Below are 10750 nucleotides of genomic sequence, written 5' to 3'. Positions count from 1 at the left end.
AAAATACTTTTCATTTAGCTTTTTTACCTCTATGGTAGATCCAATAGAACTTCAATTATAATATCCTTGATTAATTTTGTACTCGTGTCAATTGAGCCAGTGGATTTTGCAATAATGGCGTCATAGTCCTCCTCATTAGAACTCTCCTCAAGGACTAATACAAGTTCCTTTCCTTTTCCCCAAGCATCTTTTTGTAATCACAATATTATTAACACTATCACACTTACTCTAATACACTTAATAAAATAACATTTTAGTTCTATCTAATTTGAACAATTATAATGAGATTTTATTTGTCAAGAAGAAGAGCCAAGAGTATCAATATCCTTGATGTGGTTGTTGATCCATGTGGCCCTGCAACAAAGATCAAATATAAAAACATTAAGAAAAAAATGTTGTATCAAAAAATCTTACTATTCATAATAGTATTAAACAAAGAATCTCTATATGGTGTATTGACTTACGCCTATCAATCCATGAGATTGTGAGGGATGCTCGAGAAAGGGGATCAAGTTCCTGCAGATGCTAGATAAAAATTAGAAGCATACAAAAATGGAATTTGTCTACAACTTAGAATGCAAAATAATTCAGACTTACATTGCAAATGTTTTGAAATACCTATTCATAAAGATATCAAATTTGGCTTATATAAGTTTTTCATGGAACATGTCAGCTAAGAATTGCACCTAGGTCAAAGCATCTGACCATTTAAAGAGTAGCCTTTTCCTTCTAGAAATGACTAAATGATTTTAGACATTGTACGTGTCAAACTTGTCACCTTCTACTAAACTTGTTTTCACTTGATTGTTCAATTTTATATCTCATTGACCTTTTAACTAGCCATTGTAAATTTGTAAGCCAACCTAATGCAAATCTGATTAGATTTGTGTGCTATGTTGTATTTAAAGATTTCAATCAAAATTCATCCTAGTATATTGGATCTATTAAAGTTGTAGCTTTAGTCGGATAAATTCAATCTAAGATTCATTGTTGTTATTGGTAAATCATCGATTTCTATATATACGTATTCATGTAATAATAATATATATTATAGTATATAATATTTATAGTATAAGATAAGAGAGGAATATTGTTGCCTACAAATCATTGAAGACCATTTGAACAATATATTTTGTAAAGCATTATAAGATCATTACATCAGCCTCAATCATAGTTGATCCATTGAGAACATGACCATGATTTATTAGTGGTGCAGCAACACCCAAACGATAAATTGGTCACAAGGACACCAAGCATGCAAGGAGGTCCAAGGGCATCAATTAAGATTAACTAGAATGTCTTACGGCCCAACATGGCCTATTGTAATGGTCAAACTAAAGAAATGTATATGAATCCTAAACTTCTTGATAAGGACCTTAGGATCAAATGAATGTAAGTGGGGCCAATAGTGCCCACATGGGTAGATTAGCCTTAGAGGACATTGGGAAGAGTTTTGAATAAGTTTCAAATCCATTAAAGAAAAGAAATGTAGTTAGAAATTCAAATTTTTGAATTCTAACGATTATTAGGTTTTTGGAGGGAAAGTTGATTTAGACCCTTGAACATATTGTTAATGCCTTCCAACTGACTTCAATTGTTAGGGAAGTTGTTTGCCACCATATATAGCATGGTCAAGGCATAGGGGCCACAGGGAGTGCAAATTGGATAGCATTTGGTACAGACTATTTGAGGAAAAGCAATAAAAGTTCATTCTTTTTGCAATTTCTTATGACTATTTGATTGTCTCCCATTCCTTTTGTTTCAAATATGATATAGGAACATCTACTAATCCTTATTGAATCATTTTTAATATCCTAAAGTCATTGGTGTTGTATTCACACAAAAAGTGTTGATAGGGCTTGGGAAATTGTTTGATTTCTAATCAGTGTGTAAAAATATGTGTGCATATATCCAAAAGAATGTGAGTGTAAAAATTGAATACTTTTTGGTCTCCAATTTGGACTCAATTTGATATGTACATTTGTGTACATGTGAGTGTGTGCCTCAAATTATTCATATGCCTTGTTTATACTTCCATGGTCTTTTCAAACTATTCTAAAAATAACAATGTCAAAGTTTGAAAAGAGTAATAATTGGAGACATAAATCGATTGTAGTCAGAATAACCATAAAATTGTTGCTTTATAAAAATTAATGATTATAATGTTGATATGGCCTGCAATTTTTGTCAATGTATAGTCCAAATAGTTGGCCTACAATACTAGTCGTTGAAATATACTCAATGATTGCTATAGTGAGTAAAGTTTAATTGTTGATCATATTGCTTAGGAAAAATCAAGTTATCCATAGTACTCACATTGGTGAGAGGAAAAGTGCTAGTGTTGTTCTATTCCCTATGTAGAATATTATAGATTGTAAGATCATTCAACTCCAATTAAAGATCCTTCTTGCCAATAAATTTTAATAATATACCTCACCACCACATACAAAGTAAAATGTTTCATAAAGTAACCCATTTCATCAACCAAGCTAGCAAGAAGTAAAATGTTTCACAAAGTAAACATTTATCTTTTAATCCTGCTTCTAGATCTAAACATGTCTTAGTTGCTTTATTAACATTTCCAATCACTTCTTGTAATCTACCATCAAAATGGAGAAAGTTGTCTCGATTTTTAATCAATGTTTCATCTGTCATTCTAATAATAGATTGTAGTTAGTATGATTTGAAACTTATATTAAGACACAATCTAATCTAAAAATAACATCAAATTTATTTATATTTTGAATTAAGAAATCTGATATTTAATCAAAGATAAACTATCTTATAGACAAAAATCTATACTCTAACAAACATATATGTGAATGACGTTATTATATTTCTAGAAACATAAGTAGCACCAAACAAGTTGTTTGACATGTTTAGGGTCATCATGTTGTTTGATGTGTTTTGGACCAAGAGTCAAGTCCATGAGTCAACGATGATCAAAGGCCCTAGGGGAAGACCCCAAGGCCACTCTTTAATAACTTTCGTCAACGTTTGGAACTACTCTACATTAATTATCATTTAGCATTTCAACTTAATAGATCCAAATGATTGTTATTCTTAATATTTGGAACTACTCTATAATAATAATCATTTGGCAGTTATGAGATGATCAAACAAGAGGAAACAGTTGAGAGCATAGATTTATACAAATTTTTTATCAGCATATGAAATGAAAAGGGTGTGTGAGTAGAAAGAAAATAGAAACACATTATGTATAGATGAAGGTATGAAATGGATGACTTTGGAGTACTCAATACAGCATTCAGTATGCACATATCATCATTCAAGATCAAGTGGGTGTGTGGGATTATACACACAGTGAACAATAAATGAGGGAATTGAACATAACAAGGAGGTCCCAATGCTCACACTTGTTGAGGCCCACTTCAGCAATAGCCCTTGCCATGAAACTATTGTCTAAAACCTTTAATAATGTGTTATGAGCTCTTCATTAGTGGGATCGAACCTGAATCCAAGAGGCAATTGTGCATCACCCTTATCATAATTGTAACCAAAGTTGAGAGCCTCCATTATTGAATTATATTCCCAATCTGCTCAAAAAAACACAAGAAAACAAATTGATTGCTTCAACTGACCTCCCCTATATAGCCTAAGGCAACCTTGCCCAATTTGTCAGATGCCAACTTAGCCTTTTGCAAAATCTGATATGTGGGTTGTGTGGAGATGTTGTGTTGACTTCTATATGGGTGTTAGGAGAGGTGGGCAAATAAGACAGGATGGGATGTGTGGAGGCAGAGATCAAAGATGAATAAGATGCATCATATTGCCAATATGAAATGGATTCCCTCAGCCTAGTGTGTACATGTGTAAGAAAAGCATCGCCACATATTTGTTTGCTTGGTGTCGAAAGAGTATGTGTATTTATAACAAGGAAATGCATTGTTTAGTGCCTAGTCATTCATGACTATTTATATTATTACCCACATTGGAAAAATCCTATCTATTTCTGTTCAAATCCCACCTAGCTTTAGAAATTGAAACCCCACAAACCATAATTTTAAAAAACAAACCATAATCAGTGTAATGTGCACCCTAGAAATGCCCAAGAACTAAACCAATTGTTGAAAGAGATTGTAATGTCTTTGCATAGATTTAAACCACGTAACATGAACAAAAACAAAGGAATTCATGCAAATTGAAAATTGAACTGCTGCTGAAATAATATTAGTTTTCAAACTAATAGAATTAAATACATAGCAACTCACTAATTACTCCAGCATCATCAAATACATAACAGATTGTTCAACTCGCTAATTACACCCAATCTGCCTGTGGCTGGAAATTCGTCCAAGCTACTTGTTAATAAGTCGATAGCAATGAATTCCAAAGGCCAAACCACAAGGGAAAGACATCTACAATGTCACAAGAGAGGATGAACGTCCTCTAATGCCAAGAAGAGAAATGTACATCCAAGTTCCTACCAAATGCAATTCACCATCATCCGATGCCAAACAATGATGCTCCCACCTCTATTTACACTTTTCCTTCACCCTTCTAGAAGGAAATAAAATATTAATTAATGGCATTTACTAGAAGCTTCCCCCTTCCAATAATTAACGCACTCTCTAGAAACTTCACTTGCAATACAATAATTGATTGTGCTTCTAGAAAATTAAATTACTAGAAGCTTCCCCCTTTCCAATAATTAATGCACTCTCTAGAAGCTTCTCCTTGCAATACAATAACTAATTAAATTAATTAAATATAAAGTCACCTTTTAATTTTAATATATTTAATGACTTTATAAGAAATTAATTAATCAATTTCTTATTTCTCCACTTAGCCTTTGGAGAATGTAAAGGCTAAGAACTCCACTGAATTGCTAAAAAGATGGGGAGATTACAGTCCGCCCTCCTTAAAATTGGTTGTCCTCAAGCAATCCAGCAACACAATGAACTCCAATCTCCACCTGGATCCCAAATGGAGTAGTATGTGACATCCTTGTGGACATTAAACCAATTGCAAACCAGCATCATCAGGACCAACCACATGTCTTGCATCCTAGAACCCAAAACTTGTGCTAATGATGTAGAAGTCAGAATGTCACCAGAAGGAAACTTCATAGAAGGTCTATGAAAACTCTTCTTCCCTATATCCACCCACATAATATTTATTTGACTAGAAACCTGATCATCACCAAGATGCACTGGAAAAGATGTAGCTACAAGCGAACCATATGCACTCATGCCAATTGTATCAACAACAGGTGTAGCCACATCAAAATATATGGACATAGGAACAACACTAACAGCCGCAAAAGAAAACTGGACCGAATCTGTAGTTGATGAGAACTCATAATCATCAATATGTGCGCCATCATTAGAACACATCAACAACTGCATGCATATTGCTAAACTCCTCGTTGGGTGGTTCAACTGACAAAAAAGTGGCTGCTAGTATGATAGTATCCTCGCATTCTCCTAATCCCACTATTGTTGCATCGCCATCCCCTGACAAAGCCTCATATGTGGACTCCTAACTCTGCACACATGACTCAACACCAAATTGCAAATCAATAATAGTAAAGTGCAAACCCATATCTACTAACTCTATTTAAATACCCATCACCAACTTCATAGTTGGGTGGCTCTATACGTGTCTTAATCCCACCTGAGGAATCAACTACCTCCTGCACTGGAGCAACATACAAATCATCAATATTGATGCCCACCTGTCTAGCCATGAGTTGGAACATCATATCCATTCACCTATTCTGCTCCTGTTGCAAACATTGCCCTGTCTCTAATGTACCCAGTAACCATTTGAGCATTTTGTCAAACACTTTTCCCTCTATCTGGTTGTTCCAAATTTCCTATAAGACCTCCATAAGATGGCAGGACTTATAGCTCTGATACCACAGCAATGGGCACCCTAGAAATGCCCAAGAACTAAACCAATTGTTGAAAGAGATTGTAATTTATTTGCATAGATTTAAACCACATAACATGAACAAAAACAAAGGAATTCATGCAAACTGAAAATTGAACTACTGCTAAAAGAATATTAGTTTTCAAACTAATAAAATTAAATACATAGCAACTCACTAATTACTCCAACATCATGAAATACATAACAAATTGTTCAACTCACTAATTACACCCAATCTGCCTATGGCTAGAAATGCATCCAAGCTATCTGTTGATGAGTTGATAGCAATGAATTCCACAGACCAAACCCCAAGGGAATGACATCTAGAATGTCACAAGAGAGGATGAACGTCCTCTAATGCCAAGAACAGAACTGTACATCCAAGTTCCTATCAAATGCAATTCACCATCATCTGATCCAATGCTAAACAATGACGCTCCCTGTATTGCCTGCCCTCATTCACATTTTTCTGGACACATTGTTGCTATTAATATCAGACTATGTTAGACTAGTTTTATGTTGATAGATTAGTGTTATTGTTTTGAGACTATTAGACATTATGTTATGGATTCAATTGATATATGATGAGATCATTTAGACTTTACATTTCATATATGCATGATGATCATTACATTTTTTTCAGTTATTGATGATGATTAGTTAGATGGTTTATTATCATGTGTGTTTTATTATGGATACTTACCCCATACTTGCATGTGTATGGTGTGCATGATTGTTCTTATTGTATGGCGTTTTTGATATGGTTAAGGAAAGAAGTCGTAGTCACCTGCTAGTCAAGATCTACACGATGCACCACTTCCTACCATTGCATGTTTAGCTTAGTATTATATATATTGTATGTACATGTGTGGGTTTTATGCAGGTTGCAGGTATCAGGTATCGACTTCCCTGAATTGCCAGGATGAGCGTACCCTATTACACTATCTCAATGATAAGAGAAGGGAGATAAATTCTCAAGTCCAAATCCCAAACCCTTAAACCATTGTCCTAGAAAGATAGGACAAGTATCTGGATATTTTACCCACCGAATGTGTCGGATGACATAATTCGTGATTTTTAACCCTTTAGACTGATTTTGTATGAATTGTTCTATGATGGATTTTTATATTTTATCTTGGAGGCCTATGGTGAATTTTCTATTAATTAAGTCTTAATAAATAGATTTAATTAATAAATTAATTGTTTGAAAAAAATTAATATAATATCATGATCTTTGATATTTTGACTATAATTAATTAAATGAGAATTAATTGAAAAAAAAATTAAAATTAAAAATTAAAAATTAAAATTAATAATAATTATAAAATAATAATAAAGTAATAAATAAATAATAATAAAAGTTATAAAAATTAAAATGAAAGTTATAAAAAATTAAATAAGAGTTATAAGCTTGCCTAAGAGTAAATGCACCTTTTTATTTCTCATATGTCAACAACACGGGGGTTAGTGCACCAATTAAGCACATGGTGTCTACAACCTTATGACTCATCTAGAAAGTTGGAAAAAGCTCGTGCTTAGTTGTCTACACCTTCTAGTTGTTTCTAGAGATATTCTAGGTGCTTCCTGAGAGTCCTTTATATTCGGGCACTCCTAGAGGCTTAGGAAGAGCGTTTTTGGAGCATTGGAGGACTCGGGAACGTGGGAGAAGGAAGGAGCTTGCTCTACAGTTTCTGAGGTGAAGCGAATTAGCATCAGAATCCGGGTAGACTCTTGTGATTTTGCTTATGTTATTTCCGCATCTCGCACTTCCTATCTTCTTCGTGTCTTCTGAATACTTTCTCAGGATTCTATGTGTGAATATTCCAATTGTTTTCTTCTTGTATATGAGAAAACCCCTCATGCGTAGATCCAATGAAATTATGGAACTAGGGTTAAAATTTATAGTCAAATCTATTAGAGCATTAATGGGTAAATTTAGAGAACAAATGTGTGATAGGGAAAAATTCTTAAGATTGAAAGCCCTTCAAATTATGCATATGTCTCATCTTAAAATGTACATATTTGTACAAATCTGAATATATATATATATATATATATATATATATTGTTGTCATATTATAGTGGAATAATGTTTAATGAAATTCCTTATTTAAAAACGAATGTCGAAATTATACTCTGGGCCAAATGTTTAATAAAAACATTATTAAAAAAAAATTATATTAAAACTTTTGGGGGGGGGGACGGAACTTGCGCCCCCATACTCGTTGTCCTCGCGGGTACCTGCGACAGAGGGTACGAAGTACCCGCTGTCACCGCAGGCCCTGCAACCGCAAGGTACTACGCGCTGATGGCGGTACTCACACATATATGTGTGTTATGCGATTTGAAATTGCATTCGCATGGGTGTGAAATCGAGTTTTTTTCATAGTTCGACTTTTTATAACATTTTAAAATATTATTATCATTCAGTATTAATTATATATATGTATGTATGTATGTATGTATGTATGTATGTATGTATGTATGCATATATGTATATATGTAAATGTATGTATATTATATTAATAATTAATAATTATTATATTTGTAAAAGAATGGTACTAATAGTTATTTTCTTTAATAATTAATTATTTTGTAGATGAAATTTAAATATTGTTTTGAATTATGAAGGAAAGATATTAAAGGGAATTAGCATTTATTCATGTTAAAAACTACAAGGTGTCTTATTGGTTTTGATGGGGATCGTTTTCATACAGTATTAAACAATATGTCAATAGAATAATTGGATAATCAATTCTAAGAGTTAGAGAGAAAAACTTTAATCCATAAAACAATACATGAGTTAGAAAAACGTACAAATGTTCCTCCATTCCATATCTAAACTTGAAAACGAAAACTGAGACCTCCACACTCTATTTAGCTATGAAATTTTAAAACAAACCAAAACATGTGTTTGCATTGTATTTTCTTCATGCTATTTGTTTTGGGTTTTGGTTTTACTAGTGTTGACCAGTTATAAGACGTCTACTAGAGGCTCGGGGGTTATGATTGTGATGTCATGATGACGTCTTAATTCTAATCTTTATAAACTCAACCATGGTTATGTGATGGAATGCTCTATGTAATGTTTGTAATTACTGATTGTTATAGTTGCGATTCTTATGTATGGTACACTTGACTTAACCATTTTTGAGTCATCGATCAGTTATCCTTTGGATATTTTCCAGTCGCCATGATGGGACTGAAATATTAATTTATGATGTCATGTTGTGACATGTTTTGACTCAACCAGTTTGGAGTCTTCGATCAATATGATTTGAGATATATTTTGGTTATTGAGAACCAATGTATACTTTTGATTATCAGTGATGCTTCAGTTGCCAATAGAGAACTGTTAAGGTCATGATTTTTTATGGATGCTTTTCAGTTGCTCATGGAGATTTGATGCTTTTATTATGGATATTGGATGTTCTTATCTTTTGATATTTCTTTCCAGTCGCTTGTATAGGACTGGGGTGATTTATGATTCCATGAGCTTAGGGTAGGTAATCTGCTTCTAGTGTCGGGAAGTGGCTTGCAATGGGGGTCGGGGCCCTAAGAGGCTGCCAAGGTAACTCATTGTAAGTTGTTTTAATAAGTGAAAACATTCACACCTAATACTAACTAAATGAACCTAAAAAGATAATTGTTTTGTTCTCGCCCATGCCTCGAGTGCTTGTCCAGACTAGGATGGGAGTAGAGAGAATGCTTGGTTGCGACCTTGCATTCCATAGTATGCCTTGTCAGTATGAGAGGATACTAGTGGCCGCATGAGGATCAGTAGGGACCCGTGGAGTATAGCTAACTGCCAAGGTAACTTCTACATGATATATGCGATGACACTTTCCCGCTTGCATAGTAGGTTTCCTACATGTCTTTGTGTGCCTCTAGGAATTAGTTATCGGTTTTGTGATTGGAACCTTGAGTTAGTATACTTTTAGGATTCCTGGACTATAGAGATTTATGCTATGTGATTTTGATAACCTATTTGGAACTTGAGATCGTCTCCTCAGCACAGTGGGAGTGGACCACTTAGGTTCCACGCAGTCAGGTGGTAGTGTTTTTCCACTCTTATCATTTGAGATCTGTTTGAGACATCGTGGCTGATGCATCCTTTATGATGGTGGATATGTATCCTTTCATTGATGATTAGCATATGTTAGATGATGTTATCTTATGCTTTTATTTGCATGTTAGATTACTTACTGCATATGATGTAGTATGTTTAAGTGTGACATTCCTATTATGTTAATATCGATGATCTCTTCGGTAGTTTGGGATGTTATGCACGGAGGGATGGCTAGGACCCACGATGGTCTAATGATGCTATTTACAGTTGGAAGGAACCGTGCACTTAGTTTATTATGTTTGATCTTTTATGATGGATGTCTATATCTTCTATGATGATGTATCATGTATGACATGTGATTATCTTTACTTTGTTGCATCATGGATTAGAATAGGATGATGTACCTTATTTCACATATGTATATTCTTTAAAGCTTTTCATACCCTGTGACATGTACACTGGATGATTGAGCATTTAGAAATGTAATGTATAAACATTGGATTTATCATTATTATTTCATGAGGATGTGATGTTAAATGATTAGTTAATTTAGATGTAATTCAACGTTAAGGGATCCATGAAGAATGTAACCTGTTATGTATGCTATGTTTACTTTCGCTTGTACTTTTACTATTGCTTCCGTTGTCATATGTATGATGTAAATGGTTTTACTTTCATGTATTTTTTAAAAAAAAGTTACCAAACTTAGTGAAATTTTAGGTTAATTCTTTGGATCCCTAGGCGGGGCGTTACACTCTCACCTCTATTTATACTTTTCCTTCACCC

General features: G+C 33.8%; 1 protein-coding gene across 1 annotated transcript in view; it reads right to left on the bottom strand.

Annotated features, from left to right (window-relative positions):
- Positions 1 to 284: 284 nt before the first annotated feature.
- The window catches only part of HCF164 (Thioredoxin superfamily protein), a 97945-nt gene continuing 87479 nt past the window's right edge, over positions 285 to 10750 (bottom strand). The window contains exons 4-5 of the transcript XR_016352870.1: positions 465 to 516; positions 285 to 354 (exon numbers count right to left, since the gene is read on the bottom strand). The gene's annotated coding sequence lies outside the window, so the exon portion shown is untranslated. The remainder of the gene's footprint in view (positions 355 to 464; positions 517 to 10750) is intronic.

The sequence above is a fragment of the Cupressus sempervirens genome, chromosome 6 (genome assembly GCF_028749045.1).
Source record: "Cupressus sempervirens isolate cs-2001-9-10 chromosome 6, ASM2874904v1, whole genome shotgun sequence".
NCBI lineage: Eukaryota > Viridiplantae > Streptophyta > Pinopsida > Cupressales > Cupressaceae > Cupressus > Cupressus sempervirens.
This window is presented reverse-complemented; position numbering and strand designations above follow the sequence as displayed.